Below are 24,131 nucleotides of genomic sequence, written 5' to 3' on the forward strand. Positions count from 1 at the left end.
ACACAATGTGACAAGCTTTCCTCATTCTGCAGAAACAATAGCGCCTACTTGTTTTACACCAGATGGAGCCACAACCTTACAGGGCTTTTGCACAGTAGTGCAACCTGTTTCATCCAGGTTCCATATTTTGTAAGGTGTGAAAGAATCCCTGTCTATTACAGAGGAGAGGTTATTAAAAAATGTTGTCACATTTTGTACATTAAAGCTGGTTGCACGGCTTAAATGATGTACTTTCTGGTGTTTGCAACAATAGATTTGGATGCCTCTTCATAAATCCTTGCAACCAGTCACATCCAGCTGACTTGCCTTGCTCCCAAGAGCCTGGAAACTTCAGGCCAAGCTCCTTGGCATAATCATATGCCAGCTTTTTAACTTCTTTAGTTCACAAGCCATAATATAAAGCTGATGCTTTCAAAATATAATTCATTAACTCAGCTTCTTGAACAGCAGTAAAAACATTTCTGTTATTGAAACATCCATAATGAGGTAAATTTACTTCATCCGGATTACTATTTGCAGATGGTAATTTCAGTCGATGCTTTAAGCAATACCTCCTTAATGTCACACGAGGAATATCATATACTGTTTTGCAACAGTTCGACATAGTCTTTTTTGGATTAATGCTTCCATCATCGCCCTTTCCATAACATCTCTTGGCATTGTAGCACATTGTGTTTTTCGCTTATAAGTACGCATACTGATTATCAATTTAAGAAAGAAATTTTCTATAATTGTTGACAACTAAAAAGTATAATATTGTAATAAATAAGTTGTTAGATATGTATTATTAAAATCATTGGTCATTGAAAAAGACAAGTTATGCACAAACACAAATTTCACTTAATTGAGGTTATTAGAACATGTTCTAACTAACCCCATGAGAGATGTTCTAACAAACCCCATAAGCTAAACTGAAATAAATAAGATAAATTTGCAAATCTGGTCACAATTAAGCAAACTTTTTTTGTACTTTGCAACAGCTCTACCTTTGTAGGTAACACAAACAAAAACTTTTTTTTATTATCTTCCTTTTTCCTTCAGGTAGGCAAACTTTTTAGGCGGTACCCAAATTTACTTTTAGACATCAAAAACAAACAAACACTTTTCCAGTGAGAACTCCTGGAAGGTTTGGCCAAAGAAAATCACAGCAGCAGCATTTCAGTGTTTCCAGTCGTAAAATAAAAAAAAATTCCTGTAAAATATTTTCGGGGTGCAAAAAAAAGCAATGTTCTAACAAACCCCATGTTCCAACAAACCCCAGTCTCCCCTACACTAATAATGGCTGACGTCTGAACCTGCTTTCTTCAAAAATCGTAAACGAGAGAAGTGACGATGCGCGGTCTAGTTATAATAAGATGTCTATGGTCCGGTGTCGCTTGTTCTTTTTTAATGACGTAGGTTTTTCAGAAAAAAGTTTTCTAGCATCACTGAACGAGCGCAGTGGGGACTGCAAATAGAACAGACCCTCGTCAGGGATTCCAACTTTGGTTTTCGTAAATCTTTAGGGTAAGCGTGTGGAAGCTATCGGTGATTAGGTAAATGGATCGTTGGTTACTTTACTTGATCTGTGTTTTGAGAAGTCACTGAGACAGACTGGTTTTGATGAGAAGTAAAGCCAATTACTGTAATTATTTTTTGGCAGTGGCTATTTGACCGGCTCCGGTCTTTGAATCTGAAACACTATTTGACCGGTCATGACGTCACTACATAAGCACTTTTTTCTTTCAAAGCAAAAGACAATAAGCGCGTTAAGTTTTAAATTCAACACGTTTTCTTCAACTGAGTCCGTGGCGCATACGTAACGTCTCGGGCTGCCATTCTAGAGGAATGAGTTCGATACTATCCGGAGGCGTTCTTTTTTTTTTTTTTTAGTTCAGTTCAGTTGTTTTTATTTCTGACCATCATATCAAAACAATACACGTCAGCATAGCAAAGGTCGAGAAAAAGGTAGAAGCGACAAAACGCGAACGTTAAAACGTGCTTGAGACCGAAGTAAGTTATTGAGTTGAAAGAAATTTGGCACGGTCGCAACACCTTCAGAAAAATTTAAGATATAAAGGGAAAATAAAAAAAAGAAAATGTTACGAAAACAACATATATTTAGGCTATAGCTTTATTAGCCCACATAGCTTTAGCTGATATATTTAAGATTTGTATGGACAGTTGCTATGAAGATCGGCCATGGTGCGTTATCAAGAGTGCTGATGGTCATAAGGGGAACACGTCTTGATGCGTTTAGCTCATTGCAAAGAAGAGCAAGGCAGGCAAAGAAAACCCCACAAGAAAACCCTACAAAAAGATACAAACTGATATGAATGAATCAACAAGTGAATAAAAAAGTTTCAAAACGAATTAAAAAAGTTTTTTCTAGTCTTTATTTTTAACAAGTTCCTTTCATTTCTTAGCACAAATTCTCTGAAAAAATCACACCTTCTAATAGGCTGTAAGACTACGTTTCGCTGAAGTCCGAAGTTAAAAATTAAATCCAGTCTCATTGTCGCACAACAATCAGTCAAGTTTCAAATCATCATCTCAACCAACCCTTCAAGACAACTTTCCACTTTCAAAAATTTAGTTAAAAAAAAAAAAAAAAGAACGCTTCCAGATAGAATCGAACTCATTCCCTCTAGAAATGCAGCCCGAGACGTTACGTATGCGCCACGGATTCAGTTGAAAAATACGTGTTGAATTTAAAACTTAAGGCGCTTATCGTCTTTTGCTTTGAAAGAAAAAAGTGCTTATCTAGTGACGTCATGACCGGTCAAATAGTGTTTCAGATTCAAAGACCGGAGCCGGTCAAATAGCCACTGCCTTATTTTTTGAAAAGAATTATTAGGCTGTGATATTTTCAAATAAGACTTATCGGTAGGCATGATTTAGATGTTAACTGTAGCCATTTTAAGGCATCGTATGTAGAGCTAAAGGGGTTATATAGTATAGCCTAGTAAAAGGACACCACTGAAAAACTTTTTTTTTAATAATTAGATGTGTGAAGTTCTAGTCTACTTAGCTTTAAATTAGCACAAAGTTGCATACTCACATTATTGTATTGAGTTCTATACACATGATGTAGTTTAGTTCTATTTAAAGTGTAAGAGTTTTACAAAGTTGATTGCTGATTGTAGCCTATTCTTATCCCTGGTAACGTCGGCTGCATAGCCGAGTGGTGAGAACACTAGAACGGCAATCGAGAGGGCGCCGGTTCGACACCGCTCAAGAGCATGCAGCTGTGTCTGTGGCAGGACACTTAAAGGCATGCCTGAAGGTGGACACGAAGATTGGCTTCCTTGCCTTCCCATCCACTTAATCTAAATCTTCAACCACCGGGTGTAAGCCTGGATACGACAAACAAAAACATCCCTGGTAACCAAGTTAAAATTTTCAATGTTTGTTCAATGTATCCCTACTCTATGGTAACATTCTTACCTCATTTAAGTTTACTTGGGGTTGGGAAACAATTTTTTAGGTGTACTCAGGAGTTTTTAAAATCATGGCTAATTCAGTAACCAGTTTGAAACAACTGAAATTTTTTCAACTTACACTACAAGAGAAAACTGATGTTAAAACCAGAGGAAGACCAACACCAATTTTATCAATTACGCAAGAGGGTAAAAGTAGAGGAAAAGTTTATGTAAGAAAATTTGATGCCAAGGTTTATGATCAGTATAAATGGATATGTGGTTGTAGTGATGAAAATGCATTGTATTGCTTTCCGTGCATCCTGTTTGGTGGTGAGGCTGTCTGGACCAAGAATGGAATAACAAATTTGAAGAAACTTCCTAGAAAAATTAATATACACAAGTCTTCAGCTACGCATATGAACAATATGGTCGACTTGTCTATGTTAGGAAAAGTGAACATATTGTGTGAAATTGATTCAGGCTACAAGCTAGCAGTTGCTAAGCACAATGAGCAAGTGTCTAAAAATAGGTTGGTGCTATCAAAAATTATTGACTGTGTTAAAATTCTGTGGAAAATTTGAACTTCCTCTAAGAGGACATGATGAAACATCCACATCATCTAAAAACCCTGGTGTATTTCGAGGCTTAATTCATTTTGCATGTCAATTTGATTCAAGCTTTGAGGCTCATTTTAACTCTTCAACTGTCTTCAAAGGCACATCAAAGTCAATTCAGAATGATATTTTGGAGTCAATTTTGTCCATATGCAAGGTAATAATTAAAAATGAAATCTGTAATTCAGACTACTTAGCAATAATGTGTGATGAAACCACTGATGTTTTTGACAAGTCACAAATGGTGATTGTGTTAAGATACAAGAAGAATGGTGTGCCTGTAGAAAGGTTCTGGGGATTTTTTAATCCAGTTAGTTTGACTGCTGAGTCACTTTCTTCAGTGCTTTTGAAGGAGATAAATGAATTAATTGGCAATGATAAATACAAACTGATAGCCCAAACATATGATGGAGCAGCTGCTCTAAGTGGTATACGCAATGGTGTCCAGGTAAAAATTAAAGAAAAATATCCAAATGCCCACTTCATTCACTGTTATGCTCATCAGTTGAATTTAATGTTGCAGAAAGCAACATCACAAAACAGTAGTGTCAGAGTTTTTTTTAACAGTTTATCAGGAATACCAGCATATTTTTCAAATTCACCACAAAGAATGACAGCTTTAGAAGAAGTAAGCAATCGAAGAATCCCTAGGCCATCGAACACACGATGGAATTTCAAAAGTAGAACCGTGAATGCAGTGTATGAGTCAAAGGAAGCACTCCTTGAATGTTGCAGTAATTTGGAGATGTCTCATTCTAATAGTACTGGCCATGCAGCTGCTGGAATAAGAAGAATGTTAAATGATGACGAATTTTTGTTTTGGTTAGACTTTTTCTCAAAAGTAATGCCTCATGTTGAAATATTGTCCTCACAGTTTCAATCACAGTCAATTGATTCTGTAAGTGCACATAGTTCTCTACAGGCATTCTATTCAGTTATACAAAAGGTCAGAGATGGACCCATGCCTTTAACAATTTCTAACCCAAATAAAAGAAGACTTGTCAGCAGAGTTAATGAAGCTAAAGAAGTGTGTGATGTTATTTTGATGCAATGCTCTGAAAGATTCCAGTTTACAGGGCATTTGGAAGCGAGTAAGCTGTTGAGACTAAATAACGCACACAGCTACAGTTTCCTGAAAGTTCTTTGCAAAAATGTGTAGAGGCGTATCCCATGCTGGACAAACCTATATTAAAAGCAGAGTTACAAGTTCTGTATATTAGGGAAGATTTATGCAAGACAGATAATTTGGTAGGATTGTTTGCACTTTTGATAGATAATAACTTATTGGCTACTTTTCCAGAACTTACAAAACTAATTAAAATCTTGATCACAATTCCGATGACAACAGCTGAAGCCGAGCGTTGTTTTTCTACATTAAAACGAATCAAAACATTCTTGCGTAGTACCATGACTACACAAAGATTGGCTGCCCTTGCAATGGTTTCAATTGAAAACAGAATGATTACGGAGACAAAAGACTTCAATGAGAAAATAATTAACCATTTTGCAACTTCAAAATCTCGTAGAATGGACTTCATTTTTAAGTAAAATATTTCTCTCTTTTATTCCTATGTCAACTTCTCTCTTCAAGCAACAAACTCTTTTTAACTCATTCAGCCCTGACAAGAACCCGTTGTGTAATATTGTAACCTATATATGCCACACAATTTATTGTAAGTTATCCAATTCATTGGATTGTAGTTGTAGTCAATCTTATTGACCACAATCCACACAATTTTGTTGACCTGGAGCCCTGTTGGGGTTCTTAGTACCGGTACCTTATTTAGAGGATTTACAGGGTGATCAAGCCAAGTGAAGACAGATTTTGATTGTTCAAAATATACCTTACTGAAATGGAAAATTGACATTTCCTTTGTGTAGGCATATAGCTATAATAAATATTGACTAAATAAACCGTTTTCATTTCAGGATAAAAATTTTAGAATTACAGTAGAACTCGGTTAATCCGGATTCGGTTAATCCGGATCTTCGCCTAATCCGGATGAAATTGGAAGTACAAATGATTTGTAATCTTTTTCTTAAGAAACAGCTTCAGATTATCCGGATTATTTAATCCGGATCTTCGCCTATTCCGGACAAAAGTTGCGCTTTCTCTATCGCTTTATCCGGATTTTCCAGACAGTTTTGCCATTTTATGCTAAAACGTAACGTGGCTTATTGCGAGAAATTTCTTATCTATTGTTCCGTTAATGTGACGCAATAAATTATTGCGGATTTCTTCTTTTCATGAACAGTAATCCCTCCTAACGCAAAATTCGTGCGCAAATGCCCAAACTCGTACTGTAACTTGAAAAGATGTCGGTGGAATTTTCGGCGGTATGTCGGTGTTGTTTTTCCAATAGAAGACTTTGTTTGATTTTTTGTAAGTTTTCCAAAGAAACTCGTTTTCCGTAACTGTTTTCAAAAGTTTTGAGTGACTACAGATTATTCCGACACGCATGTCTGAAAATGTAACTTTTGCCAGTGTGTTCTTGCGTTAGACGCAGAGTCTACAAATACAACCGTTTTACATGCATAGGCTACAGCATTTCAAAAGAATTCTATCGCTAATATGGTGATCGCGCGTCTCGGAATTGACAGACGACCACACTAATGCGTGCAATTTCGGTGATTTTTACCGATACCCTTCTATCTAGGTAACGTCAGGCTTCATAAAAACCGTCATCGGTTAATCCGGATCTTCGCCTAATCCGGATGGAATCGCCGGTCAAATCGAATCCGGATTAACCGAGTTCTACTTTTATGTTTGTAATGAGCACAATAAATGCAACTATTCAAGAATTGTTCATAGCAGGGAAGACCCCCAGTGAAATATGCAAAAGTTTGAAGGCTCGTGTTAGCAGGTGTGTGGTTTATAAGGCTCTAAAACACTTGAAAGAGACATGCTCGACTCTTCCCAAGGTACGAAGCACCCCAAAACGCAGTATAAGAACTCCAAAATTAATCCAAAACACCAGGGAAAAAATGAGAAGAAATCCTCAGAGAAGCATTCGAAAACTGGCATCAGAGGCTGGAGTGAGTTATGGAACCATGCAAAATGTCCTAAAACATGATCTGCAACTATCACCATACAAGAAAACCAAAGTTCAGTTACTCTCACAAGCTGTAAAAACCAAAAGATTGGAGAGAGGAAGGGTTCTTTTGGACAAACTTGGTGATGGCACGCAGCCACCAGTTCTTTGAAAAGACGAAGTTATTCACTGTCCAGGCTGTGCATAATCATCAAAATGACCGTATTTATGCAAAGAATAAAGAAGATATCCCACGGAATCATAGGCTAAAACTTAGAAATCAAAGGAAAAATTGCGCACTTGTTGGGAAAAAATATCATCAGACACCATACGTGCCTCATGCAGTCAAGTGCACAACGGACTAAGGCGTTTGGTGAAGGCAAAGGGAGGACATATTGAAAAATAAGAGTACACTTTGTTTATTTATACTTTTCTTTGTATTTTTCTTTATATGTGCATTTTTTTTTCCTGCTTGCATGTACTGTTATTTCAACAAATATTTGTCTACACTTGGCTTGATCACCCTGTATAAACAAAGATAAGACATGTTTTTTTTTGGGGGGGGGGAGATGGTTTTAAAGAGCCTGTATAATTTGGCGTAGATATCATTTTTTTCATTTGTGTTAAGGTTTTGAAGAGTAGACCTGTTCGATTATTTCTAGTACTTGCTTAATTTTCGTCAAATGATTGAACCTTTGCAACCTGTTCTAGAATGTGACTGCATTAAGAGAAAAGTAGATACATTAGGCTTAGGCCTATAGCTTGCCAATTATGTGGAGCCACTGCTGTTTTCTTATCGCCTATGGGCTGTTATAAACGTCACCGGCAAAAAAAGAATTAGGTTAATATGTGGCCGTGCTGTACTACTAAGCAATAATACTTTTTACCTAAAACTAACATAATATTTTTTACCCAAAATTTTATTTGTTTGTTTTTGTCATTGTGTCGTGTCGACAAGTTGCAACTGTTTTGTGAGTCGCGCAAGGCCTGGTGCGTTGCGCTTCAAATGGCTTTGCCCGTGGTAGGATTTCTTTGTGGGGTTTTCTTTGCCTGCCTTGCTCTTCTTTGCTATGATCTAAACGCATTAAGATGTGTTCCACTCACGACCATCAGCACTCTTGATAACGCACCATAGCCGATCTTCACAGCAAATGTTTATTTATACAATTCTTGAAAATATCACCTCAAGCTATAAAATTATTGGCTGTTTTTATTTTTTGTAACATTTTATTTTTATTTTCCTTTCTATCCTAAATTTTTCTGAAGGTGCTGCGAGTGCGACCGTGCCAAATTTCTTTCAACTTAATAACTCATTTCGGTCTCAAGCACGTTTTAACGTTCGCGTTTTGTCGCTTTGACCTTTTTCTCGACCTTTGCTATGTTGACGTGTATTGTTTTTTGCTGTGATGGTCAGAAATAAAAACAACTGAACTAAACTTGAACGTTCTTTCGTAACTGTAGCCTATACATTAAAAGTGACATAGACGAAAGCTAATTGTTTGTAATCCAGCTTCAAATATGTGATAGGCTACAGGTTTGTACACTTAGAAAATCGGTGTCCGGTACAGGTTTATAATTATTTATATTAGGTTACTGGTTGATGCAGCCAGTGGCGTAGCCAGGGGAGGGGGGGTTGGCACGCGTGTGACGTCACGATAGTAAGAATGATGCTTTCAGTCTCTATGTTTCTAGAACAAAGTTTGCCTAATTTTATAAGTACGAAACTGCATTGAAAGAGCGAGTTTTGCCAATACCAAACATTCAAATAAAACTCAGCCAGGAATTAGCAACAAAAAATCATAGAGACTTAGCTTTATTACCAAAAAATGCCCAAGAAAACATGATTTTATCCTTTTGCTATGCCACCGGACAGCACCATTTTACAGGAATATTTATACCCACATTTTTGTTGAAAATGCTCTCAGAATGCACCAAATTCAAAGTAATTTTCCAAATTTTCTGGGGGAGGCCCCCCAGACCCCCCGCCGTTGGGTGTCGCCTTTGGCGAAGGCGCCGTCGGGCTTCGCCCGCCGGCCTTCTAAACCACCCCCTTTCAAAATTACTGGATGCAGCCCCCCCAGGTTTTAAGACCACGAGCCGCCACTGCCTAAAGCGATAACGATAAATCAAAAAAAAGTTAAGCGATAACGATAAATTATCGCCGATAATGTCCGATAACGATAATTTTTTTTTCTTGATTAGCGCTGCCCCATCCCATGCAGCACGAACTGTTTTCATCAACATGCCGAAAAATCGAACATAATATACTGTAAAGGGACAAAACTTTTTGTAAGTTATGCACAAATAGAATTGCAATAGCAATAGCCGTTTTAGTTAGCATTTAGTTTCAAAGCGACGCGTGTTCACTGAACCGTGCGATAATCACGTGTGACGTCATAAGAGTACTAGCCGATCTTATGTTCGCGCAAGATGGATTGTAAGCAAGTGTTCGTAGTGGTGCACGGTCGTTTGGTCGACAGACATTTGGTCGACAGGACGTTAGGTCGACAGAACGATTCATTTTTAGGTCAGGGTTAGATTAGGGTTATGGTTAGTTAACTAACCCTAAAATAAATCGTTCTGTCGACCTAACGTCCTGTCGACCAAACGTCCTGTCGACCAAATGTCTGTCGATCAAACGTCCTGTCGACCAAATGACCGGGTACCGTTCGTAGTGTCGTTTCCAACAAATACAATGAACTACATGTATTTATGTCGATTGTAAGCGGCTTAGTAGTTGATAAATTGAACACTGAAAGTAACTACCTTTCGCCAAGTACCATATTAGTTTGTAAAGAACTAGGTCAAGAAGATTCTTAAGACCTCTAGTATAGCTTACTGTACTGTCTGTACATGTACAAAATTCACTCTCTCTGTGCACACGGAAAAGCTTTTTTCAAAGCAGACTTTGAATTCTGACTTTTTATTTCAAATCAGGATATTTAAATCCAACATATTCGCCGCTATCTTGATTTGAAAATTTCGACCTAATTGCCGAAACGACGCATGACGGCAGAGGCACACGGATTGAACGTCCAAGGTAACCCCAGATCCAGCGAACAAACTGTCTATAGGCAATGTGCCTATTACGTCTGTAAAAACAACTTTTGGTTACATTTACTCTTGTTACGGTAACTTCTTCAAATTCAAAACAACTTTTTAAATGGCCGCGAGTGTTGTATGTGCCGATTCGATGGGAGACGGCCATGGCCGCAAATTTTTCTTGACTTGGCAATGTATTGACTTGGCAATTGTATTGTTTCAGTGAAATTGTTTTCAGTAAAATAGCTTAGCATCAATAAATCATCATTACGTTGTTGCTTTCTGGGCGAAGTTGGCCTGTTTACGAGCAGTTTTGAGAAAAGTACACATAATAACAAATCAGTCGCTTTTTTACATTGATTCAACGTCTGCAGACGTTGAATGTAAAAAGCGACTGATTTGTTATCTGGGTATGTTCACACTGAAACGACCATTTATTAGGTTTAAATGAAGGAAGAGACGAAGTACATCTGCAAAACACAAGCCAACAATATAAAACGAACCAATTAAATCAGTCTCACACGATCAGAACTTAAAGTAACAAAAGTCCCTTTTACTGAACACAGCAAGAAAAGCTCTTATGAAAATGGGCTTGCAGAGAAAACAATCAATGGAAAGCGCGCTGAGCAGAGAAACTATAACGTACAAACATACGTAAAATAAACGTAAATTTGTTATAAGACACACTGGCTTTTCAATGAGTCATGTAAAAGAAGCTGGATTTGCTAGCTAAAGTATAAAATGTACTGGCTGAAGTCCATACCTGAAGAAGTTGCAAATCTACTATTTTATTCAATCTTGTGTCCATGATCGTGTATGTGCCGTGCTTCCCACAATGTCCAGGAGAATCTACCCTTCCATCTCCTGCTAACATGAGGTCAATACCATCACCTTCCAATTGTTGAAGTACTGTGCAGTGTTCTGCTCAATGACATATTAAAAATTCTTATCAATGACACTATTTTAAAGAAAAGATTGAGCACTTCCGTTTACAGTATGTGTGTGTTTCCATACATCAGGAAGCATTCATAAAATATCTACAACAGATATATCATTGTTTACAAACTTCTATTTGAATAAGTTTATACTGATGAAGCCACACTTGTGTGGCGAAAGCTCTGTATTTAAATAAACCGATTCTTCTGATTTGGTGTGATATTGTTTACTTTATTTAAAATGTTTTGTCACACCGTGCATCCCAGTGGATCATCAGTTAAATTATAGGAAAATTTGATGAAAAGTTTAGGAACGAAGATTTGTTTTGGAATTTTACAAACTTACCCCGGCTTTTCACTACGTTCATTGGTAGACACCTCCGAAAATGTTTTTATTGAGAAATTTGGATAGTGCATTTCATTATCTTCAAAAGATATGTCTTACAAAGCCATTCTTGCTTTTTTGGGAGTGGAAGTAAGGTAATCTGGTGGAATTCATTTTCTTTCTTGCAAGTTGCAGGTCACACCTACAGATTGTGTTAATACCAGGGCATTAGCCTGAGTTGCTGCAATAAACATATTCCAAATCAAGCAAAGCAACTTTTACAGTATTATTTGGCATCACTTCTCTTTCCAAAGCTATTAAAATGTACACTACTGTTATTTCATAATATGTTATATTATAGAGTCAAAGTATCTTACCTTTCGCCGCACTCATTGGCTTCAAGACAGCTTGGCATTCTTTTGATGAACAAGCACGGAAATCTAACACGTCATATTGTGTTACAGCATCACAAGTAACCATTTCTGTTTGGCATGACTTCGGCTTTTTAAAAAATTTTCTCTCGATCTTTTCAGGGTACGAATTGAGGGTAGGAATTGTTCAGGGTACGAATTTGGGTGCATCCCTAGCCAGTAAATGAAAAAGAAAACAACATTGTATATATGAAGGAACATTTTTTGTTAATGCACTTGGTGAATTATACATGGGACGTTCTAAAAGCGCATGTAGCTGGGAATCACTATACCAGCAGGCAGCATACATATTGTAAACTTATGGAAAACAATTTCTCAAGGATGCTACTTCGCTACTTATGTACGGTACTTTACAACAAACATGTAGTAATATAATTGTTAGCTTAAAATTACCTCAAGAACTTGCCGCTTCCCAGCAGCCGGTCGCATGGATAAAGTGGAACTTTGTTGTGGAGTTGTCTCTCCACTGGACTTTGAATCCAACGGTTGCAAAGTTGTTGAAATGTTTTTGTTGGGAAAAATTGAAGGGCATGCATTAAGGTTTAAATTGAGACGTGTGGCATGACCCATGTCAAATTGAAAAAGATTTTGAAAATCTGTTTCCTTGAAATGGAGTCGCCATATTGTGCTGGACTCTGTTGATCCTGGCCACACTCTTGTGGTGTTTACAGACTTGTTCCATTTCTTTTTTATGGTACCTACGATTTTTTGGAAAATGGAACAAAGAAATTTTATCAGTAGCCTAGAAGAACTGCCAGATGAACAGTTATAAACGGCACAACACACCGATTTGGCATGATGAGTACCAAATTGTAACAGGTTTAGCTTAGTTTACTCACACAGTACTGGGGAAGAATGCATATTGAGATATAGGCCTACTTGTCTAGACAATACACAATCACAAATTGAAATACATGAGTAAATACTGAGACTGGTAGGTAGGCCTATCGTGCACACAGCACAGGAAACAGCACTGACTAATCATGAAGTAAAAAATAAATGCAAATCTCTGCAACCCTTGACTGTCTAAATCTCCTGCTGTTAAATACCATCAAAACTATGCAAACACTGCAAGGTCTAGCCCAAAATGTTTAGGTTAAACGTCCAATAAAAAGTTTAGTGTAGTCTGTAAAATGATGTAAGCTAGCACCAAGGCTACAATAAACTAAATCTGAATTTCAATTGTAACTTGGAATAATCTTATCCACTGCTGCAAACGCATGCCACACCTAAAACAAGCAAAATATTTGTCCAGCAGTACTCGCATGACGTCACCCGAGAAAATTTTTTATTTCGACAACAGTTCGCGCGGTGTGTGTTCGAATTACAAAACCAAAACTTTGTTTTAACATTGCGTGAGAACAAATGAGTATTTTTTCATAAAAACAAGTGCAACGTGTTTTTGAACATCCCCTTTATGTATTTCAACTCTCAATTTGTATTTGAAAATGGGGTTGTCTTCCCCCTTTTAAAGGGCTGTTTACCAAAAACGCAAAATGCTTGAAAATTTATCAGTAATCTTAAGCGTTATTGGTAGCAAAAATGTGCATACTGTGAAATCCATCAAGCTTGTCAAATTAGTCGTGTTTGTTTAAGAACAATAACATAATTATCGTAATTTACTGATAATTTCAGATAGTTTTTTTTTGTTTTCTTCGTGAACACCATCATTAAAGAAATGGCAGAACGCTGAGTTGTTGAGATAAGAATTACAATGTAGGCACTGTATTTGTGGGAATAAAATATTTGGTTGGGGTAGGCTATGTCGCATAGGTAGGCTACAGTAAATGAGAAAGGTTATACTGTATTTAGCATAATTTTACCACGCAACTCGATCCGCCTATTGTCATGCAAAAACTACTACAAGATGCAAAAAATGTGATGTCTGTCTGCATGTTAAATGCTTCAAGCAATATCATATTCCGCAATGACTTGTTTCAGTGATGTTGTGTTCCTTTGCTAATTTTCATCTTCATATTTTTTGAACTTTCATTTCAATAAAATGCTCGATGACAATAATGACATGACAAGACATGAACAAGACATTTCCCATTTATCACTTTGAGCGATAAGTAAAACGTAATAACGCTTACGCATTACGCACAAGAAACTTGTGAAATTTGATAGCGGATTTGCCTAGCGTCTTATATATAGGACGGCTTTTTTCTCAAAAAGTACAAACACAATTACAAAAAAATAATTGTGATATGTTTTTTAGGTCTTGTGTTGTTATTGTGTGTGAATTTTGTCTTTTAATCTGAGTTTGTGACGTAACCGCACGTCTCAAGGCAAGTTCTTGCAATTTTAGTTAATCTACTCATCTAAAGATTTAATGCGCTTAAAACAGTAAGTTTCATGTTTTGACGAGAGAGATATTTTTTGACGAGAGAGATTATTTTTTTACGACAATTACTAAAAACTAACACTTCCAACGAAAAAAACCCCACAAGAATACAATAGTTGATCGTGAGGTGGCGCGAAAGACCATGTTTTCGATGTAAAAGCGGCCTCGCATTGCGACACTTTCACAAACCACTTGCCAATTTCTTTCGCTTCGCTTCAAAGGAAGTTGTGGCGCTTGTGCGCTTACATTTTAATTGTATAATTCACTCGCGGTTGCCCATTGCAGCAAAACAACAAGAGACTTGTTGCATGCATTTCATTGCATTGCAATTTGCAACTCTAAAAATTATTGTGTTGTCAGGGCCGTCGCTGCAGGGGGGCGTGCCCCCTCCCCTGATAACGACCTGTGCACACACACTTCAGGCACTGAAGAAGAACTGGTTTTAATTTTAGTTTCATTAACTAGGTGGCTAGTAAAAATATTACTTTTCATGATCTTTCCACTTGTGTGTTGATCCAAAATAAAATTTATCGGCGATTAATTATCGGCGATAATCAAATATTGCCTTTGGCGATAACGATAAACGATAACTGAAAAAATAATTGAGCGATAACGATAAGCGATAAAAATTTATCGCCGATAATTATTGCCGATGAATTATCGCCGATAGTGCCCATCACTGAGGACAGTTGTATCATTACTCGATGATGGGCTGATGGATGAGCATTATCGCTACATCTTATCTTAAAACTTTTAAAAAATTGGCGTTTCAGCAACAAAAGTGCCCTTTTTTCATAATCCTGCCCCCCCCAGTTAAAAACCGTTCCGGCGCCTCTGCGGCCGATAGTAATTTAATGAAGGAAAACTGATCTGACGCAATAATGGATCGCTACACTCTAGCCTACGCAACATTTGCTAACTGTCTTTTGCAGCTGACTGTATCAGCAGCAGAACAAATTTTTTTGCAATTTTAAAAAGAACCGCATGTTTAACGCGATAGGCCTACCAACTACCGCCCTTCTACTGTAGTGTCGTGAGAATAAGTCAATTGCTGTGAACCTTCGTATACCCTTTCCAAATTAACTGAATGATTTGCCGCAGGCAGCTTGGCGTGAAGGGTTGAGAAGTAGTAGTCATTTCGATGGCGTTGTTTCGATTCCAACCCCTGCCATACGTAACTATGTTTTTTCTGGAATTACCAATAAAAGTTTAAAGCAAAAGACCTCTCGCTTTAGCCTAATTTCTATCACTTATGACATGTGCCAGAGGTTTTGGAACTGTAATGAGACAAGGCAGGTGTGAGGTTCTGTATTGAGGATGATAGCTATTTACGGAACCAGGTACCGTACGAAAAGTAGCCTACTCGTCGATCGTGACTAAACTTTTGAGTAAAATTGCACCGTAGCTTACCAGAACTATGATCATTAACATAATAGTCATGTAAACTTCTGGGACCAAGTGTAGCATTGATTGTAGACTACCAGCAACGAGTGTGGCATTATTTCTAGGTGGATGCAGAGAAATTAACAATCTTGAATGTAAGGGAGACAAATTCGACATATCTCAATTAACATTGTGTTGCAATCTTTATCCTAAGAAGTCCCTTTTGTGATCTTAATCCTGGCATTTTCGTACGGTAGCCACTTTAACAAGTCGAAATTCTGCCACTGCGAATGACTACAATGCAACCGCCAAGCAATCAGAACATGTTATAAGAGGCTACCGTCCAATTGTGACCCTTCTAACACTCAGCCAGAGAGTTACTGCCTGTTTTGAACTTTATTTGGTAATTACAGAAGAAAAAGAGCAATAGCAGTGGTGGGAATCGAATCTGCGTCAATGAAATGACTACTTTCTAGCCCTAACCCCTAAGCCAACCAGCTGACAAAAATTCCATCACTTAATTTGCTTTTTATCATCTTCTTTTCGCCATTTTTTACGTCACGTATTCTGAGGTCCCTGCTTAAACCGTAGCTTATGATTGGTTGGCGGTTTCATTCTAGTCAAGTTTAGTGGCAGAATTTCGACTTGTTAAAGTGGCTACCTTTTCGTACCGCCTACTTTCGAGTTTCTCAACCCTTTTTTTAGGAAACCAAAATTTAATCAAAACGATCTGCAAAACTAATTGAGATCCAAATAAATTTGAGTGAGCGCATATTGAAACAACGCAAAATGGCATTACAAAAAAATGATTACAATATTCTGGTTATCTCTTGAAAACGAATATTCGTGTCTAACTCTGACAGCATCCAATTGACGGTGATTGTTTCTACCAGATACTTGTGCAGGAAATTTTATTCAGCTCCAATTTTAAGTACCGTACCTGTAACAAAGCCAAGAAATCGCTGAATGCCGAAGCAGAGCTACGTGTTTCAGAAACCTCTTTGACGCCTTCTTAGCCTCGTATTCTAATGGCAGAGTACCAGCAGTAAATTACCCACTAGGCTACTATGGATTTGTACATAAATTTACATTTTGTTTGTTGAGTTGATTGACGTTTTGACGTAACTTTCGTCCTAATACAAAGCATTTTCTTAAATCTTGCATTGTAGTAGCCTACGCAACGACAAATTTGGGTACGGTGTAGCGATTCATTATTTCATCATATAAATTCCCTTTCTTTAACTAAAATGAACCATTTCAAACCATGCGTAATTTCCTAAAGAATTGTAATTTTCCATTTAATCTGCTCCCGAAGTCAATAAGAAAAAGGGAACTGATGATTATAAAATGACTTGTTCGCATTTGGCGAGAGCTCAGTTAGACCAGTTCAGCTCTCAGAAAAACATTAAATTGATTGTTTAATTAAAATGTAATAACTCGTGATAATGTTTCACGATCCTGTAATTTCATTATTCTGTACTGTTTAAATTCAAATTGTGTTATAGACCTACAACATTATACGAACACCTTCTGATAACTTAAAATTATAATTCGAATAACAATTGTGTGGAAATTATTTTATGGAGTCAGATAGCCAAACTAGATAAATTAGATAGATAGAAATTTCATCAGGCAGTCAGAGAGCCTTAATATCAATTCAAATATAACCAAACCATTCTCATACTTAAACTTATACTTAAATATAAACTATCCTCATACTTAAATAACCTAAATAATTATAACCACATTTTTATAAGTTACCTAAATAAAATATATTACCACATTGATGACCCCGCACGTAAGTAGGTTTTTTTAAAAAATAAAAAGTAAGTTTGCCAAGATCACCAAACTATGAAGAATCTGGTAAGTGCATTATTATACAAAATTTTTATTTCTACTGTATGTCAAAAATAAAAACAACACGAGCTCATAATTACCTTTTAAAAACATGTCACCTTTTATCATTTCACGCGTTAGTTTGCCAACAATTTTTCTGCAGTTCATTGCAGACTACTTTTTAAAGCACCCTGCCGGCAATTTATTGCTTGTTAAGCGTAACTGATTTTTGTTGTTGTTCGCTCAATAAAGCGAATCGTTCAACGGCAGACTACTCATTTCAGCAGCCGATGTCGACAACTTAATTTTATGCCGAAGCGCCATTTGCCAAAGTTAATGTTTTTTAAACGTTGCTTAGATAAGCTGATTGCCAACAAGTTGCCTTTACAAGGAAATATAATTATGTAATTTTTTGTAGATTTATTGCAGTGTCAAATGTTGCTTAAATCCTTAGCTCATTTTAATATATTTTTTTTATTTTTGCCTTAACCTATAGGCTACATGCAACTAGCATGCGAGATTACGAGGTTCGAGCCCCAATCTCACTTTTTATACAGACGTACACGTGCAGGCACAGCTCTGCAAAGCGTTATGGTGTCGCTTCCAAGCAACCATCCGTGAGTTTGTGCGTCTTTTTACTCCGACAAGGAGCATCTCCAAATAGGAGAAATCATTGTGAAGACTTTGCTTCACAACTTTGCCACCCTTATGTTCTCAGCTGAAGCATCAGTTTGTATAACTCTGTGGCGCAAAGACAGGGGAAATTATGCGAAGCCACCCAAAGAGGTTGTAGTTTTCGTGTGCCCCAATTTTTTTTTAATATTACTAGGAGCTAACATGATTTAAGAAACGTTGTTTCTGTTTTTTGTTTGCATTGCACTACTGTCTATGCACAGTTTTTTTTTACCCTGTAATGGAACTTTTTGTGTAAGCTTGCTTGGCATTTAGCAATATCTTTTGTCTCTTGAGAAGGCAGAATCGCTGTCACGTGTGCTGGTGCTGAGATCGACAAAACAGCACTATCCATCAAACTTAACTTTTACTCAACAAAACCATCCATTGATGACATCACTCGCCTCGACTCAACTGACACTATATAATTTCTTTCATTTGTAATTGTGTATCGAAATATGGCTGATCAACGTTGGATAACCGTCTTGTAGCATATTGCTGAAAATCTTCCCGACAACTCATAGGGTTGACTGCAAATCTTAGTGTTCAGTGTTCACGTTGGGTGAACAGTTTTCGATGTTTTATTGTGTTACTGTATAACGTTTTTTCTTAACAGTGCTATTATCCCCACAAATGATGTCACACGCTGTGAACAACAGTGATCATAGACTTTACATACGTAGACGAGAAACTGCAAAAAAAGAAAAAGGCGATTTTAATACAACAAACCAAAGCCGCGTTAAAATCATGTGTCTACCTTGCCACGCATGACTGGATCTAACTGGCTTTCCATTGGCAAAACAGAAAATGACACTTTCTTACAATTTCAAACTTCTGGAAGCGGAAGCTTCATGTTTATTGCTTATACAGGAATAGCAATGGCAGTGTCTGGTGAAAACCTATTCCTTTCTGATGAAGATTGGGAAATACACGTGGAGGTAATAATGGAGCACAGTTTCTATATTAATAATATAATATAGTAATATAGAGACTGTGAATGAAGACCGTGCTTCGGACAGTAAAATTCAGCGGAACTTTTACTAGTAATACTTCAACTCTATCGTTGATATAGTCTGTCTAAAATCTATGGTTTAACATGTTAATCTACTTCAACAGAGACTGTTGGTTGTGGTTCTCTTTACAACTGCCTATTTTGGAGCCAGGGATTGTTTGGAGCTGCGTAAAGGTCTGTGACCCAGACTTTTGCCGCTCATACCGACTTCCGCCCGTAAGCTTCATGTTTTAAAAGATATGAGATAGTTTTTTGTGACTTTGATTACAAAGCTTTAAGTTTAAGTCTTAATACATCGGTAGGCTATACACCAACCAGATACCACTCGAATGCTTTATCGGAAATACTGTAATTCAACGTGGATCGTGCCTAGCAGTTGCAGCAGGATTGGCAAAGAAGTCTTCCGACATTACTTCAAAAGCTATTGAAGTCATGAATTCCATTTACGACGGTAAGTTGTAGGCTAATTTTATGACAACAATCGATTTAAGAACAACCAACTAGTGAAGAATGTTGCATGCTTTTTTTAATTCTTCATCTTTATCCTCCATTTACGGGAAAACGGCGGAGGCGTTATGCATAGGACCATTTGATCCAGACCTGCTTGGGAGAGTTTCCGATTTCATTTGAAGTTTGATCTTGTCAAATAGTCCTACTACCGAGATTTTAATTCAGTTCAGCCCCCTTAGAGAGTGTGCAATGTGCATGATAAAAGAAATATTGTTACTTTTTGTAAGAGCGGTAAGAGTAAGGCTTTTGGTCGGCTGATTTTTGATAAAGTAAAATGTATTCCTGTTTTACAGATATACAGTAGCTAACATTGAGATGGTTGTGCTTTCTTTTTCAGAGTTTTTGAAAAGTCGTGATGAAGGGCGATTGATAGGCTACGGCTATTTTCTCAAGACGCTAAGCGGTTGTCCTGCGAAATTGGTCTTTCGATAGGCGAGCTCCTAAAATGTTTAGATGTCATTCCAATAATTTTTTGCGAACGGAAGAATGAAGCTGTTGCCAGCAATCTTCAGACATTGTTATCAGTGACGAGGATAAAAAAACAGTGAAGTATATTGGAGGTTATATAATAAAAAATCTGCTACGCAAATCTTGGAACAAGGAAACAAAAAAATCTTTTTTGCAAAGGTGCGTTAAAAAAAGTTCGGATTCTTCACTGCTCAAAATAACGGACCTCCTTCTTCGCATATTGATTGCTTTGGAAAAAGCCTTTCGAAAGAGCAAGTCGTTCGCTGGTATCGATTTAAATAGGCCTATTATGAACGAGTGTCTGGCATCGCCACATGTCCAAGCACATATACAACAAATGTGTGTACATATGGATCTTGAAGATACCAGGCCATGCGTCTCGTGCGTCCACAGAATTGCTCGCTTATTTTTTAAAATTAGGGGCCATCGTTTTGCTAAGTCATTAGCAGAAAATGCCACAGCAAAGAACAGTAGGCTAAGTCTCTTCGCAACTCTTTGAAAAAGCTGTAACTTGCTACCGTATTGAACTTTGTACCGTAAGTGATTCGTTTTTTTCTATTTGTGTTTTGTGCCGTATTCTTATTTGCTGGCTGTGATTGTTGTATTTCATTTGTTATTCGGCTTGCCTTTTTAAGTCATGTGTTATTTCTCTTATGACCTTACACTAAAGTAGAGGATGAATTGCTTTCTTTTCGCTTATTGAATACAAGTATTTCCAGTTATTTGTTGTTGCTTTTTTTTCCAAAAAGAATATCAATCAATAATAATTCATTCGCAGAAACTCACCATTAACATTATCATAAAACACCAGGCAGTCACAAGCAAATTTATAAATGGACCACTACTCTTTCCGGCGTTTCTTGATAGGTTGACCAACTGCACAACCGTGATGTAATTCGCGCTTTAACACAATGGTGTTGTTTCGGTATCCAAACTCATGAATATTGGGATTTTGGTGCCTTCTCCCCAATGCTCTTTGGTGACCAAAGTAGGCTTCGAGGCTGTCTTGAGATATTCGCCTTGTCACCTAACGCACCTAACGTCACCTAAGTCACCTAACGCAATATGAATATTTAACATACCGATAAGCCTACTGTCTGTAAACCTACCGATTTTTCAACTGATACCAGCAATCAATGATGAAATTCAACAGAACTTACTCAAGATGAAATCACAAGTTTTGAAATGCTTCTCGCAAATTCCACATTGCCCACGATGAATTTGAGAGTTTATGTTATCTTCTTTTGCAGTTGGATTTCGATGTGATAATACCAAACGATTAAGCAATTCTTGATGTTGATATTCATTATTCATCAGTGTCTTTCTTCAAAAACTTTAAACTTTTCACTTGCTTAATGTAAACATAGTGTTCCTTTTTATACCTGGTAGAACATCCAGGAACACAACAGAAACTTGGAGCCATGGAATGACAGAATGTTATACCACTAAGTAAAGTAACTTGATCTGGGTCTACCTACCTTGCTGAAATGCTTATAATGCAACTGTAAGCTAGGTCTATAATATGATAATAACAATAATAATATGAGATAAGGTCTCACTGGACATCTTAATTACCGTACACAAGCATCATTTCATCAAACCAACCGCTAATTTTCTGCAATAGAGTTCTTTTTAATATGCTGCCGGCAATCTCGCAACCTTCTGAGGGAAGTCAGTTAGGACCACTGAAGCGTGACTGGAACGGAGATAAAGCACGAAAAAAGCCAAGTTTCTCGTCTACGTATGTAAAGTCGATGCAGTGATGGACCTTCGAACCCCGGAAATGTTGCTAAACAACAACACAATCAATCAGTGACGTCATCCGCCGAACAGTCGGGCAGCTCATGTGATTAAAAGCTGCAAAACCTTGCGTTTACGTTGTATTTTAATATTGTAATTACGTAACTTTTTACTGTAGTGTTTGTGTATTTTTAACAGCGCCAAGCTGTTGTGCTAAGACGAATGGTCTTAAGGATTGACCACTCCAGCATTCGTCCATTTGTTTATTTTACAGTCTGCAGTAATCGCAGAATTAGGTTATTTTTGTTTGTTCTAAATACATGTGACTGTTTAATCATCCTATGTAGTTCTTTGCAGGACAGTACAGCGTCTTCCAGTATAGCCATCTCAAGTACGCCTACTTCGGAAAGAGATGCATCTCAGCCAATTGGCAATTCTTTTTCAAGTCTCTTGTAGGCTACAAGCTGGCCAACCTGCTTTTCAAAAGCTCTTGCCTATACACTGTAGGTTATATAGCTTCATCGCAAGAAAAATGCAAATATCGCATTAATGCGAATTTGTTGTCTTTTTCTCCACTGTCTGCATCTTTTCCAATGCAGATCCAGTGGTTGTCTATTTCAACCTTTCTCTCTTTATAGGTTGTCTGCTAAGCGTTTTTGTTTATTGTGTATGGTTGAATATGACTGCGAGTGGCATGCAAATGCGCGCAGCAAACGGTTGGCATGGCATGTTACTAACCTAATTAACCTATGTTGGGCAAGCATGCATATGCCCACGAAACATTAGTTTACATACTGTATGAAACTACCGCATGGTTTTGAATCATGTACTGCATCTTTTTTATTTCTGTGTTTTATTTGCAGTTGCCGAACGACTGTTCAGACTAATGAACATTTACGATTTTGTGAATGATCTTTAGACCTATCGAAGCGTATGTTCTTTTGTTACGTATTAATTTTTTTTCCGTATTACAAATAGTACCTTCACATTTCGTACAGGTCGACTAACAAACCAAGTCGACAAATATTTCTATAGTCGGACGGGTAATTGAATGTATTTTGCCTTTCTCAGAAATTATCATGAACAACCAAGATCAAAAACTCAAGTGTTCTGCCCTTTTCACCGCCTGCAACGAAAAAAGTGCTTCAGAGCCACTTGCAACCGACTCTCTAGCGCCTCACAGCGAATGCAAAGGCCGAATGTCAATGATCTCCAGCTGCGTTGATCTCTAGCAAACAAAAAGGAGACAAGGCTGCTGCTGCATTTGCATCAACTCAATCGGCATGGTCTGCTTTTCAACAGAAAGAGCCAGACAAACAATGAATGCCTGCTACGGTTTTCAACGGCGCTTACAAAACAATTAATGTTTCTACGAGGTGGACTCTTCAACACAGCACAAACTCAGACATTCCTTTGCGGAAGGCGGTGGAACCACGCAGAATCACTTCGCGACACGATATCACAAACACAACACCACATTATTATCATAAACACTAAACATACCTATTTCATACTATGTCTGTTACAATTGTGTTAACGTTTTTAACTCCTTAAATTTGAACTAAACTTGGTACCCTTGGTTCCAATTTAGCCCAAATTTGGGGGGGCCTCTGTAGCGATCCATTATTTCATCATATAAATTCCCTTTCTTTAACTAAAATGAACCATTTCAAACCATGCGTAATTTCCTAAAGAATTGTAATTTTCCATTTAATCTGCTCCCGAAGTCAATAAGAAAAAGGGAACTGATGATTATAAAATGACTTGTTCGCATTTGGCGAGAGCTCAGTTAGACCAGTTCAGCTCTCAGAAAAACATTAAATTGATTGTTTAATTAAAATGTAATAACTCGTGATAATGTTTCACGATCCTGTAATTTCATTATTCTGTACTGTTTAAATTCAAATTGTGTTATAGACCTACAACATTATACGAACACCTTCTGATAACTTAAAATTATAATTCGAATAACAATTGTGTGGAAATTATTTCATGGAGTCAGATAGCCAAACTAGATAAATTAGATAGATAGAAATTTCATCAGGCAGTCAGAGAGCCTTAATATCAATTCAAATATAACCAAACCATTCTCATACTTAAACTTATACTTAAATATAAACTATCCTTATACGTTAAATATAACCTAAATAAAATATATTACCACAACGGTAACAAAAGATCACAAATACTTGTTCTAACTTATTCGCAAAGATCTGTTGCTGGTGGTCCGTGAACATTTCTCTAATTTTTGCTGGTGTCCGGGTGTTAAAAAATTGAGAACCACTGCTATAAAACATATTAAATCTCTTGACTGTTTGTCACAGCACGATTTCCATGTGATAACCCAAGCGTGTAACCACAAGTTTTCAATGAAAGGCATAGTTTT

At 37.2% G+C, this 24,131-nt stretch overlaps 1 long non-coding RNA gene across 3 annotated transcripts; it reads right to left on the reverse strand.

Annotated features, from left to right (window-relative positions):
* Positions 1 to 9,962: 9,962 nt before the first annotated feature.
* On the reverse strand, positions 9,963 to 12,903 carry LOC145765517 (uncharacterized). 3 transcript variants are annotated; one of them, XR_014288577.1, is made up of 5 exons: positions 12,174 to 12,903; positions 11,727 to 11,932; positions 11,371 to 11,551; positions 10,853 to 10,953; positions 9,963 to 10,139 (listed from the first exon to the last, which is right to left on the reverse strand). It is a non-coding gene; the product is annotated as an uncharacterized LOC145765517 (long non-coding RNA). The 3 variants fall into 3 exon arrangements; XR_014288576.1 differs by having other exon boundaries at positions 10,853 to 11,010; XR_014288578.1 differs by having other exon boundaries at positions 10,853 to 11,010; positions 12,174 to 12,874.
* Between the last annotated feature and the right edge of the window lie 11,228 nt (positions 12,904 to 24,131).

The sequence above is a fragment of the Aplidium turbinatum genome, chromosome 2, assembly GCF_918807975.1.
Source record: "Aplidium turbinatum chromosome 2, kaAplTurb1.1, whole genome shotgun sequence".
Taxonomy (NCBI): domain Eukaryota; kingdom Metazoa; phylum Chordata; class Ascidiacea; order Aplousobranchia; family Polyclinidae; genus Aplidium; species Aplidium turbinatum.